This window comes from Emydura macquarii, unplaced genomic scaffold, assembly GCF_026122565.2.
Source record: "Emydura macquarii macquarii isolate MOO-44397 ecotype Brisbane River unplaced genomic scaffold, CSIRO-AGI_Emac_v2 contig_1253, whole genome shotgun sequence".
Taxonomy (NCBI): domain Eukaryota; kingdom Metazoa; phylum Chordata; order Testudines; family Chelidae; genus Emydura; species Emydura macquarii.
In genome coordinates this window covers 64,275,021-64,298,801 of record NW_027131390.1, presented here as the reverse complement: position 1 = coordinate 64,298,801, position 23,781 = coordinate 64,275,021, and the positions used below count along the sequence as shown (strand labels likewise).

At 40.9% G+C, this 23,781-nt stretch overlaps 3 long non-coding RNA genes across 4 annotated transcripts in view; 2 read left to right on the top strand and 1 right to left on the bottom strand.

Moving 5' to 3' along the window:
* Window positions 1-8,250, top strand: part of LOC137153560 (uncharacterized) — a 17,115-nt gene extending 8,865 nt beyond the window's left edge. The window contains exons 2-3 of the long non-coding RNA XR_010919838.1: window positions 1,411-1,492; window positions 6,974-8,250. This is a non-coding gene — a long non-coding RNA (uncharacterized lncRNA). The remainder of the gene's footprint in view (window positions 1-1,410; window positions 1,493-6,973) is intronic.
* Window positions 1,059-19,236, bottom strand: LOC137153558 (uncharacterized). Its single transcript, XR_010919835.1, has 3 exons — window positions 19,124-19,236; window positions 11,188-11,269; window positions 1,059-1,209 (listed from the first exon to the last, which is right to left on the bottom strand). It is a non-coding gene; the product is annotated as an uncharacterized lncRNA (long non-coding RNA).
* Window positions 9,482-23,781, top strand: LOC137153559 (uncharacterized). Of its 2 annotated transcripts, none has more exons than XR_010919837.1 (3): window positions 9,482-9,510; window positions 18,266-18,334; window positions 20,209-23,781. It is a non-coding gene; the product is annotated as an uncharacterized lncRNA (long non-coding RNA). The 2 variants fall into 2 exon arrangements; XR_010919836.1 differs by having other exon boundaries at window positions 9,491-9,919.

Here is a 23,781-nt window from a genome sequence, read left to right as displayed (position 1 = left end):
AACAGAAGAGGTGACAGTGAGAGCTTTGTAATTTACAGCATTAGATCTCAGACTGTGGTCTATGGACCAGCTCTTCCTTGATGAGCTGCAAAATGAATCATTTTGAGAACCAGTCAGTGAAGAATCCCGTGCTTGAAGAAGAAATGATCTATGAAATTATCTTTCTTTCATGGAGATGTCCTACAATGAAAAAGGACCTGTTTACAGTATTTTTTTTATTATAGAATTGATGGTCTTGTAAAAGAAAATCTAGCAAATTATCTAGTCCATCTCCCAAATCTTTACATCAGGACAGGACTGGTTTAATAATTTCTGAACCATCCTTTAAAAATGGCCTGACCATTTTCACCCCTCAATGAACTAGATTTTTGAATTGGCACATGGGCCAAGAATTAAAATAGCTAGCTTTGTCAATCAGAATACCTGAATGCATAAGGAAGCAATAGTTTCTTTGGTCCTGGATTTTTGTGAAACTTCTCTTGCTAGTAGGACAATGCGTTCTGAAAGACTTTTCAGTGAGATGGGTACTTGACTTTCAATCAGACATAGGCTCTTCTGAAGTCCTTTTGAAAATGCGATTTAGCCATCCAAGTTACATAGTCCTTGAAATGCTGATCAGAGCAACCTTTAAATACCTAAATACCTTTGGAAATCTGGGCAAAAGTCAATTAGATACAGATAATGAGCTACTCTTATTTATTTATTTATGGAGAATCCTGTGTCATCAGTGTTAGGAAATACCTGCAACATTTTTACTTGTAACAACTTGTCTGATATGATATAGGAGGAAAAAATCTTATGATCTAAGGGTTCTGTTTAGCACATGAACTGGAATGAGTAGCTGTATATTAGCAACATTCTTACAGAATGCAGCCATGGTCTTACACTGGTGTAAGATCAGAATCAGTTCAATAGACTTTACACTGAGGCCCAGTCCTGCTTCCATTAAAATCAATGGTTGGTTTGCTATTGAATTGGGGCTGAAGCAGGACCTTGCTTTACTGTAATTGTAATTTATTTCAGTTGCTTTTTTGGATACATTTTAAAAACAAAAACTCTTCTAAATCTATGGCTTGTTTATTAATCATGGTTCCAATCCTGCAAATGCTTTTGCACATGAATAAAAATTTTACATTAGAATAGTCTTATACTCGAGGCGTGTCCGAGGCATGTGTCCAAAGGTTTGCAGGCTCAGAGTCTATGCCCATGCTAAACAGGTGCAGGGAAGCAAAAAAAAAAAAAAAAAAAAGCCATTATATAGGATAAACAAGTAGAGAATGTTTATCAGATGAAATTGCAAACAGATATGTCAGATAAGGTCACAGGCATTGCTGTGAGGTTCAAAGTAACATATAATTATAAAAGAACATTTTTACACAATTGATTCTCTTAATTAATTCCTATTTACAGACAATGAAAATCCATTCTGAGGAATGAAGCTTTATTATTCATGAATTCCCACTTTCTCCTGCAGCCTCTCCAGTTCGACCAGGTCTGTTACTATCAGCGATAGATTCTGTACCAGCTGTCTTGAATGAAATATTTAGTTTATTCTGCTACCTAGCACTAATTTCAAAATGATGTTTTCATCATGTTGCTTAGTGGCTGCAAACCTTACCGAGTCTGCTGAAGAAATATCTCCTACAGTTGTGCTTCTGTGCACCTTTATCCAAGAACCTCAGAGAACTTTGCAAACGTTAGGATGCTAAGCTTCACAATATCCTTTTGAGCTAGCTATTACACCTATCCTGCAGATGGTGTTACCTGCATAAATCTAGGACACATCACCTGTACCATACCGAGGGCTCAAGGCATGATCCAGTTAATTTAGGTAACCCTCACCCTTTCCCTACTAAGGGCGTGGGGTATAAGACACCTACCCTTATCCTCGGGGATCAGGGAAAAACCTGGTTAATTTAAGTACCCACCCACACCTACCCCTTGGGTTTGGGGCTTGACGGGTCTGCAGGATCTTTTCCCAACTGTACTCTAAACATCTATTTATTAGCCACACACAGAGAATACATATGCCAAGCAAATCTATTTTTTTCACCACTCCCAGTATACAGACAAACTCCACCGCTGACCAGTCAGGATCCACTTGTCTGAGGTTGCTGGTGCTGCCTCTGCACATCACAGTCGTGCAGAGGTGTAAGAGTTATAGCACCTTGATGTTGAACTGCAGTCCAGCAATGGTACCCCTGCCCCTGCCCCCTCCCCCAAGCATTATTTTCCATTTACATTATATAGGTAAAGTTAGCTACCTTCTTTAACTTTACTAAATCTATCCCATTATTCAACACCTCTAGGTAATAAAATTTAACCAATCACAAATTGGCACCTATGTTTTCTCTTCCCTTCTCAAGACTTTCCATTTTTTTCTTATGCCCAAATTGTAACTTATTTATGATCTTCATGTCTGTGCAGATGATCAGCATAAATTTTCTGGTCAGAGCATATCTTATCTATTTTACCCTTTGCTGGGTCTTTCTGTGTCCTCCCTAAACTTCTCAGCATGTGGGTGTCTCTACTTGACAACCTTTGATGTTATAACTCTTGTTGGGGCATTCCTGAGGTGGAGGTGCTTTACCAGCAATGCAGCATTTTCCTTGATTTTGGTGGTGAAATCCCAGAGTTTCGCCCAAGGCTGGTTTAATATGGGGGTGAGTTAAGTCCCAGGCTTATACATTATGGGGTGAGTTAAGTCCCAGGCCTACAATGGAGAGACTGAGGTTCAGAGGGATTAAGTGAATTGCCCAAGGTCACACAGAACACGGGACTGTGGAAACCATTCTAAGTCTGGGTTGAAAGGGATTTGGTTGTGCCACAATTTTGTTTGCTTAGTGCAACACCCTGAAGCTCAGAAAGCTTTGGGTTCAAAGGAAAGTGTTTTGCCTGTTTCACTCACTAATTCATATTGTTGAATCCAGTCTTCTGTGTGTTTCATCAGGCACTTCAGTTTAATTAATAAATCATATAGTTATGCTCTGATTCATCAACTTAATCAATACACTATACATTACTGTTGATTTATTACTAATACTGAAATGCACTAGCCAAAGATAGAACTGAGGGGAGCAGCAACATGGAAGAGGAGAAGGAAGAGTATCTACTAAGGAAATAATAAAGGAGTGATCAGCAAAGTAAGAATCACAGAACCCGTAAGGAACACAGTCTCAGTGACAAGTGGTTAGGTTTATGGTGGCAAAGGCAAGAGAAAGATAGAGAATGAACATGGAGACAAGACCTTTACATCTGGGAAGGAAGATATAATTAGAATTTTTGTGAGAGTGATTTCTGTGGAGTAGAGTAGGCAGAAACCAAACTGAAAGGAAATGAGGGGGGAGCTGGAGAAGAGGAAGTTAAGACACTGCTGAGAAAGAGATGTGGTTTAGTGACTTAGTAGAGGGCTGAAAATCAGGCAGTCCTGAATTCTAATGCTAGCTCTGTCACTGACTCACTTTGTAGCCTTCAGCAAGTCATTTAATCTCTCCCCCAGTTTCTCAATCTATAAGCAGAGGTGATATTTACTCACCAATCTCAGAGGGTGTTGTAAATATTAATTAATGTTTGTAAAGTCCTTTGAAGATGAAGAGCTAAATTCATGATAATGGCTAGGCAGGTGCCAAGTTATTTCTCTCCATCAACAAACAATAAACACTGTATACTTATAAAATGTGCACACAACTAGTCTATGCCAAAACATGCTACTATTACTATTACCCCTTTTCTCCCCTGCCTTGTTTCATCTACCTGTCTTGTCTTTAACTATGCCCCAATCCTGCCCTTACTTATGTACATGAGACTATTTATATGCTTAAATGTAACCATATGCACAATTGTCTGTATGATCGGCACCTAAGATTATAAACTCTTTGGAGAAGGAATTGTCATTTACTGTATGTTTGTGCAGAGCTTAACACAACTGGGCCCCAGCTTGGTTAGAGTTTCTACACATTTCTCTAATACGAATACGAGTGAGAGGTATATAAATTTATTTTGTTGTAAGCTCTTTGGAGCATGGATCATCTTTTTGTTCTATGTTTGCATGGTGCCTAGTACAATAAGATTTTACCCAATAAGTGGGACTCCTGTGTGGTACTGCAGTATTCTTATTACTATTTTATTAATAATGTGTTTGTACTTATGCATTTATTATTTTAGCTCATATCAGAAGCCTACCATGTTGTGGAACAGTTTTGCAGTGTTGTTTATTTGCTTAGAATTAGGCCAGAGTTGAGCTAGTATGGAATTACTTATCTTCCCTTGTGATGCTTCTATTCTAGGCTGAGGTAATTCAGGAAGGCAAAATAGTGGAGTTAGCTACACCATCTGAGTCCTAAAGATAGCTAGACCATATCACTCTTGGATTACTCCCAATTTAACAAGACCATCCATTGTAAAAGCGTATTCTCATCTTGATATGTCAGGATTTACACATATAACTCTGTGCAATCACTCAACTCAATAGACGGTCCATAATTCTGAATAGCTGAATAGATATTCACTGCAGGCAGTTCACAACTGTCTGTAGGCTGAAGTTTGCCTAATGGATTGTGAACAAATAACTCTGAATAACAAACACATTTGTAAAAGTTGTGAACTATTTGTAAACAAGTCACAAAGAGAAAAAAGGGCTAATAATTTCACCAGCTCTAATAGTCAATAAAATACGCTTACATACATAAAATCACAGAATCATAGAGTTTAAGGCCAGATGTGACAACCAGATCAGCTAGTGTGAACTGCATATTACAGGCCACTAAGTCCCACCCAATTACCCTTGTACTGAGCCCAATAATCTAGATTAGATGAAAATATTACAGGCCACAGGAGACTAAACTATTGTGTGCCACAGGCAGAGAATAGAAGTGACTGAGGTGCATCAGTGCCCAAGGCCTTTGAAATAGGAGGGAACTGATTTGGTGAGCTACACCCAGATGAACCTGTGAACTTATTAATAACCCCACATGCTATGGTAGTCTTCAAAGAATTAGCCTAATTTCTGCTTCTTTTAGCCTCTCCATTTAGTCAGTGTTCACTACAGAGGAAAACAAACAATACTACCTTAAGAATCATAGCATCAGGAATGGCCATAATTAAAGACCAAAAATATTAGCAAATGCAAAGAATATTTGTTTTGACAGTCTTGTCTGTTTTCACTTTTGGGCACTCTGAAGGAAAAAAGTTTGCCCCTCTCTACAAGCCAAAGGCATTAATGGTGAGCATTATTAAATGTGGCCAAGAGGCTGAGCAATCAGAAAGCATACCTGTATTTATTGAGCCCATTTCCAAGCCAGGAAGTAAACAAAAGAGTGATTTTTCTACTTGCAGTATGTACACAGTTCTTACAAAAGGACAGCATATTGCAAACCATTTTAATTTTCAGAACTTGTTTTCTTAAACAAGAACCCTTCTCTGTTTATGCACTGCTGTTTTATTTTTATATATTTGACAAAATAAAATAACATTTACTTTAAGGGACAGTGTAAAATTCAAGATGTGGTTCTCAGTGATAGTGGTATTACTGCTATGGAGGAATCTCATTTAGAATGTTACTCAGGGGAAGTTGTGAAAAGTGACAGTATATCTGGTTGCTCTATTCACATTTGAAAAAAAAAAGGAAGGCAATAGTTTTGCTGGTTTTCATGGTTTGAATTTTGAACTGTGGCTGCTGATAATTCCCTCTTTCCAGCTCCCTCATGGATGCCAAAAGGGAGGGAGATTTAGAATGTAGTAGTTTGGTACTTAAGAATCCTGGACTCTGTTCCTATGCCACTGACACACTATGTTACTTTACCCTCTGTGTTTCATAAGCATCTTGATTCACTGGATGGCACTGGACTGGGAATCTGGATATCTGGAGACTATTTTTGGCTCTGCCACACACTTTTGTGTGGTCTTGGGCAAGTCATTGAACCCGTGTGCCTCAGTTTCCCCCTCTGTAATATGCAGATATTGACTTGTTAAGCCTTTTGAAATCTGCAGGTGAGAAGTGTCATGTACAATAAGTTTACAGTATTATTGTGATTTATAGTCATTAGTATTTCTATTTATTTCAGTGTCCTCTGTAAAATGGGAATAATAATTATTTGTGAGTAACTATAGGCATTTTCAGAGGTTAGATTCATTAAGATCTGTAAAGTGTTTAGAGACCCTGGGACGGCAGGCACTATAAACATGCAAAGAATTATTTATGGTTTGTTTTATCACATACAGGTCATATAAAGCTCATCTGCAAAGGGTGGACACAGAGCAGAAGGAAAAAGGAAGACAGTGACATTACTGTATTCATGAGTGATGTTAGAACAAATGGCCATCATAAGTAGGCACAACTGTATTAACCAAATGGATCAATAGTTGAGATTCAGCATCATCCAGTAATGTATTAATGGTGACATTTATAAACCAGGGATGTTAAAATGAGATTGGATTCTGGGCTAGTTCAGATGTCTATTTTCAGCATAAACTGAGAGATACAGTCACTTGGTATCCCCTCCTAATTAAAAGCCAGATTATGCCATTAAATCATTAAGGTTTTTGTTTCTTTCTTTGTCTACTTGTGTTTGTTTAAGCATTCCCCATCCAGGTCAATGGGCAGTTCTTCTTAAAAATGGATTGTGCTAAGCATGGGAATTTTGAAAGTGCTTAGTGTTGGCCTAGCTTTGCCCCCGTATATGTCAAAAGAAGTTTTACCATTGATTTCAATAACAGCAGAGTCAGACCAATGCTGAGCCCTTTTAAAAGTCCCAACCTAAACTGGTTTACACCTCTCATGTTTTGTCCCTTATAGGGAAGCGCTGCACTACTAAACAGCTAGATAGTGCTGTTCACACACTGCACATAGCACAAAGTAGCTAGGTTGGATGTGAAAGATCTGGCCCTTTATATTTAGCCTAAGCTATTCAAAAATATTTATTAATATTGGGTATTTGGGTACCAACATCTCTAATGGTTATTTATTATTTTTCAGCACAGGAGACCTCACAGTACAAACAAATCACAGTATGTTATCCAAAGAGCTTGGAATCTGATTTCAGACATGACACAAGGTAAAGAGTGACAAAACTGAAGGGAGCAGTTGCAGGAGGAAGGACAGGAGTGAAAGCACTAAGATTACATGGTTACTCAGCAAAGGTTAGTGCACAGCACCCGGACACAAAAAGTGGGGCGGGGGAAGCAGACAGAGGATTAGTATAAATAAAGATTAAAATGTCTTTGTTATTCATTTCTTGCAGACAAATATGAGCAATAAAGGAGAGGTTTGAATTAAAAAGGTTCTGGCAGACCAGCTTAGACAGGGCAATCCACAGGGGAAAGCATGGACAAAAGCACAACTATGGTTGTGGGAGAAGGGGACAAACGGCATCAAGTATGGCATCATTGTCAGACTGGAGTCGGGGGAATGATGTGATTGCAGACTAGATTCAATAATGGACAACACACAAGAACACTAAGAGTAAAACATAATGGAAACACAATGAATGTGAAAAAAACCCTACATTTAACTTTGTACAGATCCTTGGGTAAATTTGGAAAAGCAAAGACGTATCCTGTGGGTGGAGTGTGATGGTCAGTACAGTATTCAGATCAGAGTGGGAGGTAGGACAGCAATTCCATAGGGCAGTAAGCGGTAGGGGTAGAGCAATCCTGCAGGAGAACGGGTGTCAAGCAGGGAACTCATAGCGGTATGTTTCAGGTGAATCAGCCAGGGGAAGTTCTGGGCCAGATCCTAGTAGGTTCTGAGCATCAACTGAGCATCAACCCTCAAATCCCATTTAACCTTGCAGAATCAGATCTTTTAATTAGGCAATATGCTAGAGGATATCTATAAATTGACCCATCTAACAACCCCCACCATCCCTGTCTGCCAACTAAAACAAAAATATAATAGTTTCAATTGTGTTCATATTTGACATGTGTGAGTTTCCAGTATATACTACACGTTCAGAAAGGTCACAGTCAAGAGCAGCACTGAGCAGTATTAACCATGCTGTTTCTTCATCTGTCTCACCGCAAATAAGTGCATATTTCACCTTGGCAGTCAGTGACAATGTCTGCTCCTCCTCCCACTCGCTGTCGTGTTAGTAACCTGCACTTGCTTTTCTGTCCTGTCAGTGGGTCATAACTGGCTGAGATTGGTTGACTGGTCAGATTCTGCATGTGACAGATAGTATGGTATGTAGTAAGTGACACATAATAAGAACAAAATAAAAGTATGAAGAAGCTGACTTTTAAAGTGATTTTTGAAAACCTTTGATCCTGAAATTGTAAAGCAGTAGCAGATGGCACTGCCATCCCACAAAACTAAACTGTTTCTGCAGTATCCATGATACGTCAGGTCTCTTGGTTACCAGGCCCTGGGAGGACTGAGCTCATCACCCTCAGCTCCAACTGACTCCACTTGGTAGGAATCAAAAGTATTCTGATCCCCTGGCAGAATCAGTACTTTGGTCTCCAGGGCCATTTGATGGAAGGAGGAAAAGCAGCTGTGGAAGCATTCCTGCCAGAATAATAAGCATTAACAGGAACTCTGGAATAAGAGCTCATGCATTTTGCTTTCTGAGCAGCAAGAGAAACTGAATGAAGCAGGAGCAGCAGCTGGGGAAGGAGTCGGGGAAATATATAAGGACGATAAGATACTATATCATGTATATTTCAATTAAATGTGGACAAACGTTTCTCCATAATTTACATAGTCCTTAATTAAATAAGACAAATACTTTAAGTTAAGCAAAGGCTTAAGTGCTTTTCTGGATTGGGGCCAGAGTGCTCAGCACTGTGTAGGATCAAAAACATCATTTGTGTCCTAGACAGAGTTATGTTAGATGCTGTTCTTATTCACTGAGAGGGAAATCCTGCCCAGCTAATATCCTTGCACAGATCTGCAAGACTTGAAGTACAGTATAGTCACAGCAGTTCTGCTGTGTTGGGAATGCCAGCCCATGGAAAGGCCTTCACCCCTGCATGCAAAGAAACAGTGCTCTGAGTTGGCTCTCTTCACAGCGACACATATAAGAGACCCAGTGCAGGAAAACAAAGGAATGCCATAATGGGTCAGACCTGAGTCCCATCTATTCTTGCTCAGTTATTAGCCTCCATAATCTCATGCACGGGTGAGTTGCATTAAAAATATTTCTTTTATCAATTTCAAATTTGTCATCTTTCAACTAACTGAGGGTCTCTTTGTAGGTAATGCAACAGAGGGAACACAAACACCACACCACTTACTTATTGGTGACCTTACGACTAACATATATTCCCTTTTGTGGAATCATTTAGTACAATTAGCATTGTGTTGTGGCTTGTCCACCCCATATACCCATTGGCTAGCTGAGCCAATTAACCTTCCAGGCTGCACCTGGAGGAAAAGTCAGGGAGCAGGGATTAATTAAATGAGGCTCAGATGGAGTGGAACAGGGGGGGCTTGTATAAAGCCCAGTAGCGGAGAGCAGTTGGGAGCTGCAGGTACTCTGTGGGAGAAGGGGAGGTGTGTTTAGTGCTAAATAGGTAAGTAGCCTAGAGTTACTTGCTGGGAAGAGGGTGTTGTGAGGCTAGCAAACCCAGAGGTGGGGGAAGAGCCAGAAAGTAAGGAAAAGGCTCAGGGAAAGACAGTAAAGTCTAGGAGGGAACAGGCCTTGGCTACTGACTGGAGGGTCTCTGAACTGAGAGTAGGCCTAGGTTCCCCTGCCAGCCACTGAGGTAGTGGCAGCATGGGAAGGTGAATGGGAAGACTGCCAGAGACTGATAGCAAGGAAAGACTTTCCCAGAAGGGGCAAACATGTATAATGGCCTGACTGGAGGGCCAAGTCATGAAAATGGAGTTGAGAGGGGGGGCAAGAGAGTGAGAAGCAAAAGGGGGCCTTGGACCTGGAGAGAGCTGACTTCCCAGACTGACCAGGAAGAGGTGCCACCTGCAGTGAGTAGACCCCATGACACTCACTTTTAGTGTCATTTCCTAGACTTCAAGATCTTGGGCAGGATGTATTGGAAGTGGTACATACTAGCTTGGTTTAATGCTGTGATACCATTTTATAAAGGAAGATTAGCTACAAGTGAATGATAATCACATCATACCATTGTATTACGCTGCATATTTCCCAACTCTCATACAGCATTACTAGATGTGAGGCTGACCGATTTAGTGGCGCTCTCAATGTAATGTCACTATGTCCTATTCAAAAAGGCATATTCATGTTGTCCCTCTCCTCTGCCAATGGTTTAAATAGCATGAAGGTAGATGGGCTCAGCAGAGAGCCATCAAGTTGTATTCTGCTTTAGAGAATAGAAAAAAGTACTGAAGACAGATTATATCTGATGGCAAGAAACAACGATGTGGACTATCTTGAGGTGGAAGCCATCACAAGGGAGTTGTGCCCAGGAAAAAAAATCAAATATTGTGTAAATTCAGTAGGTACACTCATTTGTTCAACCAGAGGGGACAACGGAAAACAAGGAGTCTTTCTTGTAGAGAGCCCTGCACTGGCTTTATGAGCACTGAAAGGAAGACTCTGAAAACACACACTTTAATAGAAGTGCTTATTTTCAGTTTTAAGAAGCTACCGCACCCTAAATCAACTCCCCCAAAAGAGTCCAGAAAGAGGATGATCCTGTTTTACCAACACTTAATGACTCTGATCTCAGGGCATGGAAGTCAAGCTAAAGGACTTTGGTTGGCTCCCTCAAGAATTTTATTATTTAGGGCTTAATAGTATGTACAGTACATTGTGTTACAGCTAATACTGATTGCCATGTGACCACTTTTACTAAGAAAGATCTTTCAATCTAAGTTATTCTTGGCAATTTCACAGCTACTAGGATACTAAAGAGAACATAATACTATAGGTGAAAGAACTAATAAGAATTAATAAACATGTACTATATGCTATACACCTGTTTTTAATATGTACCTATCTTAAATATCTGTATCTGAAAACACTGCTAAAAGAACATTATTAAGGTTGTAAACTCAATCACTCCGCAGTTAGGGAAAATCAGAATTCAGGTTGCCTGTACAACCTTAATTCAATCCCCTTGTGCATATGCATTATGATACAGTTTTTAATTATGACCACAGGACCACTGCTTTATGCAGGTTTGAAGATTAAAAATACTTTGTGTTGAAAAAATTTTTTAACCAGCTATATTACAAACCTCATAAAGCCAAACATTCTTGTAACTACTTACCTCTGCTGTCCTCTTATTCCATTAACTCAAGGCACACACATACAGAAGTTACCCAGAAGCACCAGCGCAAGATTGCAGCTCTCTGTAAATGGAAATGAATAGAAAATGTGACAAATATTTTGGCCTGTTTTAGTCAGAATCACCATAGAAAGAATAACTCATCACAGAGCCGTTGATATGAGATCATAAATCTTGTAACAGAAATCTTCTAATGACAAACTCCTCCATGGCTATGTCCTCCCATACATGATTAGAGATACCATGTGAGAGTCCTCCTGCACTTCATTGAGCCTGAAATAAACACCCTACTACTCTGAATATGTGTGGAGTATCATCTTAGTGAGCAGAAATTTGATTGCTCTTATACCACAAGACCAATTAATTGTTGCTTTATTTCATGACTTCCACCTGGAAGATAGAGCATCTTCTAGCATTTTTTGCCAATGGAAATTAAAAATATTTGACACAGTTTCTGACAAACTCCATGCAGCTGGAACAGCCCAAGGTAATCCCAGGAAATTAGATCATCATGCTTTACAACCAGAATGGCAAGAAAAGTACAAGAGCATGCCACCTGGTGATAGATTTTTTTTTTTCATTACCTACTCTGTTGTCTTAGGCCAGGGGTGGGGAACCTTTTTGTTGCCAAGGTCCTGATGGTAGCCCTGGCGGCGGGCGGGGATTCGGCGGCAGGGGGGGGATTCAGCGGCGGCACAGTTACGTGTGGGGCGGTACCCGCCGCCCGAATGCCGCCGCCGTTTCCGCCTTTTCGGCGGCGCGGTTTTACAGTGTCCACAGGGTTCCGTGGGGCAGTAACCGCCTCCGGACTCCCCCCGCCGCCAAAAATGGGCAGACGGCGGCAGGGTTTTGGCGGCGCACACTTCCCGCCCGCCCGCGGGCTGGATCAAGTTCTTTCGCGGGCCGGATCCGGCCCGCAGGCCGGAGGTTCCCCACCCCTGTCTTAGGCAGTGTGGCCTCCCTCGGAGATTGACGGAGAGCCAAACCCCATCTGGGGACAGAGCTCGGAAGTACAACCCCACCTGACCAGAAGCAGAAAGGCAGGGCTGGAAGTATAAAAGGCAGGTCTTCCCTCCCTCCTACCCCCACCCTGGTTAGGGGAAGGCAGCTGAGGGAGAAGGACCTCTCTCTCCGCGCGCACGCGCGCGCAGGGCCTGGATCAGGACCAGGACCAGACCAGACCATTATCCTGAGGAGAGGCTGCCAACTGCCTGAGGACTTGCCGGAGTTACCTGAGCTCAGCAAGCTGGAGGAAACCCCTGGACCTTGTGACCTGGAGGAGCTACCCAAGATGCCAACCCCCTGCAAGCCAGAGGAGACCCCTGCGACCTAGAGGAGCTGCCCTCTGCGGATGGCTCTGAGGAGTTCCTGGACCTACCGTCGAGCGATGAGGCTGAAGGATTCCGGAACTTCCCTCAGGCAGAGCATCCCGAGGAAACGGGGAGTGACTTGGGAGACAAGGTACTCTAGGGGAAGGAAGGAACCTGTCTGGCTGCATTATGGCCTGTAGCTGGGTCAGTACGTTTCAGCTGGAGCCCCACTGAACCAATGACGGGATAACCCGTCACTACCAGGGCCTGGGGCTGGGACACAGTGGAGTCAGGTGGTCCTGCATCCCTCTCTCCCCTTCCTACTCCAACCTAGGAGTGACCACCCGCTAAGGGCCAGAGACTGTTTCCCTGCTGCCTGCCCCGCCCTGCCTAAGGGCCGGGGCTTTGGACTGTTTACTCACCCTATTGAGAGCTAGAGACTGCTTCCCTTTTGCTTGGCCCGCCCTGTCTAAGGGCTGGGGCCTTGAGCTGCTTGCTCACCCTAATAAGGGCTGGAGACTGTTCCCCTTCTGGTAGAACTCCCCACAGGGTGCAGGCACTGGGAGGGGTGGCCTCCCTCAGAGATTGACAGGGAGGGAGGGCCGCCGGCCCGGCCCATCACAGGGAACATTTACAGGCAGTCTAGCTCTTTACCAGGCCCAGATTAGCAGTAGCGCAGCTTGATCCTAGGAAACACCTTTTGCACAGCAACAGCTCTGTAGATTTTAGCAAATGATCCAAATCTAGCTTTATGAACCAGGATGCTTCCTCAACTAAGTCATCGGAGCTGTTTGGGGATAGGCTTCTTTGGGCACCTTCTGTAGAGGTTTGTAATTGGCTGGTTATCGTGTACCCAAGATCAGACTTTAGCTCTATTGGCCTATAGGAATCACTTCATCCACAAGCAAAATGCAGCCATATCTGGGATAGAATATAGCAGCTGTTCAACGGTGCACATCAATACTACCCAATAGTTTAGGATAGGAAATGATGATTATTACATAGAGATGCAGTGCTGAATTAAATTTTCTGTTGAATTCCCTGGAGTGAGGTTTTTTTTCCCCACAACCTAATAATGTAGAGCAATAACTCCAATATCAAACAAGAAGCCTGCTTAATATATGAAAAATATATATTAAAAATACAATATTATATAAAACAACTTTAATACATGGGACCAAAATTCAACCCTGAATAACATCCAGTTAAATTCAACCATTGAGTTCAACCATTTTCAGTGGCGTTACACTAAAGAGGAACTTCATTTATTGAATCATATTCATTAACCACACAGGCTGATGAATAAGCAATGATTTCATTAACAAAAATTACTGTTTGAATGAAAAAAATGTCAGTTGTAGAATAAAATATCACTGAATTACTTTTATTTCCAGATCATCTTTCCATGCACAAGATAAGGTAAATGCAATTTCAAGCCAGCTGTACAGTCATTACAAAAAAACAGAAATTAAGTACCAAACAGCAACCCATTGCTAACTTGCAAATTGTATTATTGTGTACAGTATGATGGAATCTTATTTCTGAATTTTAAATAAGTGAGGGATTTATTAGATATGTGAGTGGTTAAAACTTCTCCAGGCTTCATTTTTAATATCTCTGTTGCTAAACAGCATGCATTGAATGTTTCAGTAACAAAAAAGAAAAGAAACAAGGAAACTCTTTGACCTCAAAATGGGATTGCAAAAGAATACTGATTTGCATCCAGTTATTTTGTAATCACTCTGTTTAGTGCACTGACAACCTCAGAATTATCTAAACCAGAACTCAGCCCTAACTTTTCCGTTTTACTACTTCCTTGTAAGGTTAAACAGTTGATGTCTTGTGGAAAAGATTGAAAAATAACCTACTGAGAAACACTGCAATCTACATATCTATTTATCTTCCTTTCTCTTTACAATGAGTGATATTAACCTGGAAATGAATCTTGTTTCTTTAGAGTTTAACTGTGGAATCCTCACCTGCATCTATAACAAACACCCCCCGCCACTCCATTGTGTTCTACATCATTGATCCACAATGCCACAGCTTCTAATAGCATTACTACAGGATTTGGGACAATTATTATAGAACACAGTACTATGTTCTAAAACATAGTTGCCCATATCTTCTGTTGAAATCAGTGGGAGTTCTGCCTGCATGAGAATTGCAGGCTGGGACTCTCTCTGATCCTTATGGAAATCCTATATTAAAACCAAAAAGCTCTTTTGGAGCTAAATCTTGTCACCTTGCTCTTGTAAGCAGTAGTCACCAAAATACTTCAATGGGAATAGTGGCATGAGTAAGGATAGCAGAATTTGGACTCTGATGATTATTAGTCATTAGCAAAGGAAGTGGGATGCTGATTTCCAGGGTCTCACTGAGTGCTTGTAGTGTTATCGTCACAAATGACCTTAATTTACAGCAAGGCAGCAGTTTCCACTATGCTCAGAAATACCAAATGTTATTTCAGATTATAATTAAAACTTATTTCCCAGTATATTCAGGGTGAGAAGTGTGTCTTACTTTTCACAATTCTGGCATGAGCAAAATAAGTGCAGTTTTTCATTAAAGTGTCTAGTTTTTATTAACTGGTGAACTAATCTACCAGAATTAAAGGGTCTGCTGCCAACTGCAAACTCAGCCAGCAAGTTTCTCATTAATCTGGCAGATGTTTCTCCTGTTCTAAATCAGGCATCGAAACTAATTTTGTCCACTCCCTTTTAGTCCTGTCAAACAACTAATGAAAACAAACTGTGATTTAGATTCTCAGTTAGAGCATGATCCTGCAAACTCTGATTCATGTGAGTAGCCCTTACATAGGGCTGGTTTTAAGAGTGGGTGAGCAGGGCAGTGGTCCTTCGTTCCAGCTTCCAGGGGCTGCCATATTGCTGCACTGCTCACTTTGTTGTGCTGCTCTGACTGGCTGGCCATTTTTGCTCTGCTGATTGGCCAGCCCCCCCCCTCCCCCCACGCCTCCCGTTTGCTCACAGAGCAGGCAATGTGGAAAACATTTTCTGCCCCGGCTGGCAAAACAGCAAAGATGGCTTCTGTCCTTATTTATGCATATAGACCCACTGAAGTCAATGGGACTACTCAGATGAGTAAGGGTTTGCGAAATCTGGCCCATAATTAACACCAAGAAAAAACTTGCAGGAAAATGGAATACTGATTCCTTAGGCATAAACTGGAAGTTTCAAGATGACTGAAAGGTTAATTCTTAGATTTGAATTGCTTTATAATAATATATTGTGCTTTGTCACTTGATCTCTGAAGATGAATAATCCAAACCAATTTCATTTCTAAGGGTTTTTCTGAATATAGATAGTGAAGATTTGCAAAAGTGCCTACTTACTTTGGGTACCTCATTTTTGGGTGTCCAAATTGAGACCCCTTAAAGGTGACTGCTCTTTCAGAAAGAACTGAACATCTACCCATTGACAGTCAGGCCACTTGAAGGGGTATCCACTTGAACAACCAAAAATGAGAGACTCAAAATTACTAGTCACTTTTGAAAATCTTGCCCTACCTAGGCCTTACCTTTTTAATTCCATTTTCAGAACTGGATTATCATTATTCCAGCATCAAGCTATCATACATTTATGTAGTGTCTCTGTCAAGTTCTTGTTCATTTGCCTGGCAATCCTTACCTCCTATCATTCTTGGTTAGACACCTGAAGTTTTTGTATATTTGAATGTAGGAGAAGTACTTGCCTGTGTGAAAGCTGCCACTCCATCTTTCCCTGATCTCTCTAAATCACAATGACAAGTGCCTAAGGACAAAACACCCTCTCACAGAAGTGCTAAAATCATTCTAATATCCCTTACAATACATTATTGTAGTAATTGGGGTTAGGGAGTGGATAAGACATAAAATCAAGCTCCTTTTCAGTTATAGTCAATAAAGTTTCCATGACACTTTGTGCAAGTGTAGGGTGTTAACCCTGGTGTTCTGGCCAAATACCAACTCAGGAGATTACATTCTGCCTTCCTAAATTCCCCCTAATATGTATGTTTTTCCATACCATTGAGCAACCATACATGGATATACTTTTTTACGAGAGCTTTTCTTTTGTAGTAAAAGAACAAAAGTGAGATCTCCAGGAGTTTCTTGTCTAGCAAACTACATCTAGACACATTAAATGACTCAGCAGCAAAGCAGGAGATTTCACTCCATTTAAAAGTATACTACACAAGACAAGTCAATAGATACAAGTTGCATACACCACACATTGGATATAAAATTCTACTTCACTTCTTATCCTAAGCTAATTTAAATATTGCTGGGTATTGTTAAATAGCTGTTGCACACCACTCCAGAAGTAAATGCATTTCAGCAGTGGATGATCCATATATATATAGCTGTATTTTGATGCTTAATGTTAGTAAAGTGCTTTGGAGAAAGATTGAGTTGCAATAGAAGTCCACTTATTAATGATCATCATGACTATCTGAAGTTTGAAAGAATCATTAAGCCCTCTGTTTAAGATATTTGTTCTAAAATCATAATCTTCTGTACAATTCCTGCAGTAATTATTCACTAAAGACAATGTCAACGATAGCTGTGGGGATCTGTTTGTTTCAAACAAAAGACCTACCGGGAAGTATTTGGTTGTCAGATGTGGATATCTTGCCCATTAATCCTATTGTATGCTCTGAAGTTTCTTCAAGAAGGAGCATGACACATTTTTTTACTGTAATTCTGCTCACCAGTAAAGCCTAGCGTCAGTGACTGTGCACTTTTGCAGTTTGGGTGTATTTGTTTTTGTCTAGAACAAATAGCTAGAGAATCCTCAGAGACTGAAGCTGATATTTGGAACACCACTGGACATTTCAGACAGTGAGCCTGAAGTTCAGGGTCAAAATGTCAACTTCACCTTACCCTTCACACCACTTCCAGGAATTTTGGTTCCCATGTGGCTGGCAACTATCAAGAAGGGATATTTGTCCTGTGTTATAACACACAGCATCCAAAGCTTGAACAGAGAAAAAAGCAGCATTATCTTGTGGACTGATCATGAGATTGGGAGTTAGGAATTGCCAATATCCAATCCTGGCTTTGGCACTGACAATGTGCCCTTGTGCAAATCAGTTCATCACCCTGTGTCTGTGTTTAAGCATCTATAAAATGGGGACCGTACTAAATTACATGCCTCTCCGGGGTGTTTTGAGGATTAATTAGTTTATATCTTCACAGCATGGAACAAATATTATGTGCTATACATACATAATATTAGTGGTGAACTTTCGCCAAAAAGAACCCCTTTTACAGAACATAACCGAAGCCTTGAGGGAAGTATTGAGTGGAAAATGTGGCTTCCTTTCTGTCATGTTTTGGGGTTACAGAATTGCAGCAATACTAACTTAATGATGATAAAAAGGGCCAAGTTAAAATTAAACACTAGCATTTCTTGTTCAGGAGTGCCTGGATGAAACTAAAGCAACATTTATTCATGAGAAAACCCTTATTGTGTGTATCTGGTCTGCTTGTAACAATTATGAAACATGTTCCAAAGGCAGATTCCAAACCACACTGACACTATCCACTCTGAAAAAAGTACACACCCACCTCCTTCTTAATCAGCAGCTAGAAAACAGTAGTAGATATGATGAAGTGAACAAAACAAAACACTTTAGCTTGTTAAAGGAACCAGTGGGATTTCAAAGTTAAAAAATCTTGACATTTTGGTAAATACATGAGCATTTAAAAACAAAAATATTTTTTGCTTATTCATACTTTTTTGCTGTTTCAGGGCCATTTACTTCTGTTCTTCATCTGGAGTATATCAGAAGTGGCAGAAATGTTATGCCAATTTTCTATGGTAATTTAGTTATAAATTTAACCAAGTTTTATGATAGAGATAACGACATCACTGATTGCTTTTTGTTGGAAGTGTCAGGAGGCTCCAGGACTGTACATACGTCTAGTACACTAGAAAATCCTGCCAAGATTGGCAACGTATGTTAAATAAAAACCTCTCCAGCTTCCCCAACAAGTGTTGAAAGTAATTGTCCCCTTGAGAGCCAGTGGTGTAAAAATGGAATAACTCCAATGATTTCAAGGGTTTTACTCCCAAACTTACACCAGTGTAAATGAAAGCAAAATTTCACCCAGTACTGACCAAGCATGTAGGACTGAACTATGGAGTGTGACTTCTGCTGGTAAAACATAGAACAATGAGTGAAGAGAGTGGAGAAACTCATGCTGGAATTTGCTGAGAGGATATAGAGGTGGGGGAACACAGCTGTTAAACAAGCACATTTAATACAGACACAGCTTTCTTTTGAGAGACCTTTGCAGTGGAATAATTAGAGATTTCTGCTCACCCATCACAATTTATTTCCCATATCTGTTCTCTGGGCTTGTACAGCCCAGAGCAAGTTCCATCACATGTTTCTCAACTCCCTACAATAGCTTGTTCTATATTTTACCAGCAGGTCACAGTCTGTAACTTAGTTCTACATGCTGGGTCAGTACTTGGTTAAATTCTCCTCTAATTTACAACTGGTGTAAATTGGGAGTAACACCATTGAAATCACAAGCATTATTTCATTTTTACACCATTGTGAACACAATGTGGCATAGTCAGATTGATTCTTCTCCTACTTACCACAGCTTTGTCCGTGTAACTTGAGTGGTGTTACTCTCAACTTCCACTAGTGAATGGGAGAATCAGGCCCCTGCTTCTAAATTTCTCTACCAACCAAGTTATATGGATACATTAGCACACTTTAAACAAAAACAAGTGTGGCCTGCCTGTCCTGATTAATCTCGTAATATGTATGAGGTGAGATTTTAACATACAGGTGCCTAAAGTTAGGCTCTTAGATGCTTATTTAGGCACCTAAATAAGTGGCATGACTTTCAAAGGTGCTGAGCACCCAGGGACTCTTTATAAAAGTCATGCATATATATGTACAAGTGATTTGCGGTTCAGTCTAATTTTAAATGTTGCACAGTGCTGTGGCCTCTATTGCTCACAGAGCATGTGGAATAATTTTCTATAGGATCTCACTGTCAGGAAGTTTTCCCTTCTATTCAGAATAAGTTTTTATTTCCTAATTTCATCCTTTCTGTCTCAGTGATAGTAGCTGTTATGCTAAACAACTCTGTGCTAAAGTACATGGTAGGAATTATATGCTCAACAATTCCTCTTCCTTCTGGGTATGTGTTGTGTCTTTGCTCTTTACACAACATTAAGAATATGTGGAAAGTATGTGACACAATTAGATTCCAAATAACCATGCATGCTATCTATATATATAAACATAGAAAACACAGCTACCTCTATATGCTGCTGCTAAGTTCTAGTGGCCGTTTCTGTCATAGACATAGAGGCTCATTAGAGGGCTCCCAAATCATTTATTTAAAGGGATACTATCCAAATTGTATACAATGTTTATAGCCTTCCATTTTTTGTACTAGTATGTTCTTCCTTAGCTGTCACTTTAATCAGTGTAGTTGGCTCCAAAAGTTGTAGTAAAAGTTGGCAAAGTATGGTTAAAACTTCAAGCCATACTGACGATGCCTCATAAGAGAGCAGCACTGGAAGCCAGTGAAGGCTTGCTGAATTTTAGAAGGTATTAAACAAGAAGATAATACTAGTAGTGAGAAATGTAACAAATTTTGCCCTTACATTGGCTTGGTGACAGGGCAAAAAATCTTTTTTTTTTTTTTTTTTTTTACCCTGTGCAGTTTCAGAACTGGCCCATCTTTCAGTGCATATGCTGTGCAGTCTCTCAACGTCTCTCTCAGTAAGACTCAGCGTCTTTACTTGCTGTGGAGTCCCTTGATGTCTTCTCTCACGTGCTTACTCTGAACATTTTCTTTACTGCTGCTGGAACCATCATCACTGGTCATGAGATTCGATTATTTACAAGACACTGACAGCCGTAATACTGAACTAACACTCTTACACATCAAAAACTTTTGGAGAAGATCCAAGAGGAGGAGATAAGAATGTGGAAAGGCAGGCAGACTCTTCAGTGCTGACAGTGGACATTTAAAAAGAATTGGAATTAAAACTAAAACTAGATAAAGCATGGGTTGCTCAACAGCTTATTTTGCTGTTGCTGTTCAGTAAAGGGAACTTGTTCAGGCTCAGTAGTTTCTGTGTGATGGTCATAACTGAATAAAGCAAAAATAAGCGTCATCCCTTAAAGTCAATGTGGACTAGTGAATAGGGCCTGGGCAGGGAGACTTGGATTCTGGTCTCAGCTGTGCCATGAATGCCTGTGAGATCTTAACCAAGCCTTGGCCACTCTGTGGCTCAGTTTCCTCTGATTGCTTTTGGAGAGACTTGGGACTGGAAAGCTGTTGGTATCATCCTGCAAGGAGTAACCAGGCTGGGGGAAGCCAGGGTGAGGCCATTGTGCTGTGAGCAGGCTGTTGGCATCTGGGCTCTGAGCCAAAGCTGTGCAGCGCAGAAGCACCTAGGGTTACAGAGCAGTCTGTGACAGAATCCCTGACTGGTCTGGGTGAACCCCCGAAGCGTCACATTAGCATAGTCAAACAGGATTTACACACTGCTTGCTATTTGACTGAGGGTCACACTCCAACCACTGACTTACTAGATTTAAGCAATTTTTCAAATGAGAAGGCTGAGAGGAGTCAAAGTTTACAGATTTATTATTTTTTGTTTGTTTTTGGTAAGGAAGTAGAACAAAAGGAATTTTAAAATGAGCAGCATCAAAGTAACCACAAAGTTAGAAATGGACAGATTGGAGACTGATCAGAAAGAGAAAGAATGGGAAGCTGCAAAAGCAGGTCATGAGCACCAAAAATGGGAAGCCAAACAGCAAAAAAAAAAAAGACCAGATATGGAAAGCAGTTTGGAGAGCCAAAGAAGCTGACCTGACAGACAAGGATAATGAGGCAGAAAAGCAACAGCAGCAGGAAGCACACCAACTAGCCATGGAACTAAAAAGAGAGAGAATCCCAAGAAATGGGGGGGAGAGAGGCTGTGTAACTTGGACATGATGGATAAACCAGCCCACAGATATTCTCTCTTCCCAAGGAACACGAAGCTGAGACAAGCTACGCTCTGCATACAAAGAATCACACTGTACTGAGGAATATCTTACTACTTTTGAAAGATTTTCTATGTTGCATAAAGTCCTAGAAGACAAGAAATTTCCTATGCTGGTTACAAGGCTCTCGGATAAAGCATTAAATGTATTTAATGAAATGCCAATTAAACAGGTTTAAAATATTATGAATTTTAAAAGGCTATATTGCAAAGGTTTCAAATTACCCCTGAAGTGTATAGGGAGAGATTTAGAAATCTCAAAAAGGATGTTAATCTGAGTCATAGAGAATGTGTATAAAATGAGTGATTTGATGAGGAAATGGGCAGATGGGAAAGGGGCAGAGAATTATGACCAGTTATTTGAACACTTTGCACAACAGCATTTTCTAAGTGTATACTCTGAAGAAATCAGAACGGCTCTTTTGGCTAAATCCCTAAAGTCTGTGCAAGAGGCTGCTGATCTGACTGATTCCTATGTACAAGACAGTTTCCAGGGAGCACATGCCTATAAGGGAAGGGCAGAAGAGAAGAAAGAGGGAGGGTGAAGCCCGGGCTCTCACCTCCCCAGACCCAATGCCCTACTGGAATTCACATTCGCAGACCCCCATCCCCGGAGAACAGTCCCAGAAGGTGTTTCACATGTAATTCCACCCAACACCTGAGGAACAATTGACCTAAAGGGAATCTAAGACCACAACCATCCAACCCCAGCCCATGTTAATGTGGCTGTTTTAATCACAGGACTCACAGAAATGCCTGAAAGATTCCTGATAAACTTTGTAAGGTCTGGTCCATTGAAGATTGCTGCTGAGTTTACTAAAGTTCCCTAAGTGAATGGCAAAGAATGCCTAGGGTGGAGAGACATTGGTGCCCAGATATCTCTGGTTAGAGTGCATTGTGAGGGAGACTGATAGGCTGCAGGGAGAAAGTGTAGAGCTCCTGACATTGGTAAGCTATAAAACTGCTGTGTCTTTAGCTAAAGTGCACTTAGAGAAGGAAGTATAGAAGCCATTTAAAGGTTGGTGTGTTGGATTGAATTCCAGCAGAAATACTTGTGGAAAATGGTGTATTAACTATGACTAAAGCTGTTAATATAGTAAACTTCAGTAAGAAGAAATATTATTCTGCAGTCCCAGGAGAGAATTATGAGGACAGAGAAACAGTTAAGGGTGGGAAGGCATCTGGAACTCTAGCTTAGCAAAAGGAGACACTCTATCCCCTCTGAGCTGTTTCTTTCTGGAGGTAGGGGCAGCAGAGCCATTCCCAGTGGAGGTGGCTGTTTTCAGTGCAGACAGCCAGAAGGAATTTGCAACAGAGCAGACAACAGACCCATCCCTTGGTAACATAAAGAAACATATTCTTGTTGGGACCCCAGTTAGGGGAAATGAGTTTTTGAGGGGAGGGAAGGATGTATAGAGAAGCCCTTGTGGGGTAGAATAAAAGTTCTGGAAAGCATTACAAGCAGCTGGTTGTGCTTGTTAGGCAAAGTAGGGAGTCAATGTTGTTACCCCATGATTGTCCTTTTGCAGGCCACTTGGGAACTCAGAAGACTTAGGAAAGATTAAAAAGAATTTTTTATTTGCCAGATATTCAGAATGAGGTTGAAGACTATTGCAGGTCTTGTGACTTATGTCAGAAACGGAAGAGGCTGGTAAGGTCTCACAAAGCTCCTCTACAACCATAACCTATAATCAAGGCATTTCTTAGGGTGGCAATGAATACTGAGGGCCCTTTGCCCCAGCCAACCCAGAGGGACCTTACTGGTTTAGGTGAACCCCCAAAACATCAAACACCTTTTGAAAATGGCTTGAGATCTATGGACAAATACTGCAATATGGACAAATAATGCTATTCATCATAAAGGGATGGGCAAGAAAATGACAGACTCATGGCTGACAGCCACCTTTGGCCTTTTAATGATTGTAGGCCCAGAAGCATTGTGCCATGTGGTGGAGTGTGTGTGTTTGTTATTTGTTCAAGGGGCTGAAGGGGGAAGTCTGCACCCTCAACTCTGTGTTAGTTCTCTCTCTCTTGCTCCAGTTGAACATGTCTTTCTCCCTTCTTTTATGTTGCCGCAGGGGCCCCCTATTTTTATGTGGTGCTTCTTTACAGCTGTAGTCTCTAGACAGAGAGAAAATAACTAAAATCCCAGTTTCTGGAGCTGTACTTTTTACCTACTCATGATCTATTAGCACACACCAGTCTTCCTTCCCTTCCTCATATGTTGCAAAGAAACAAAA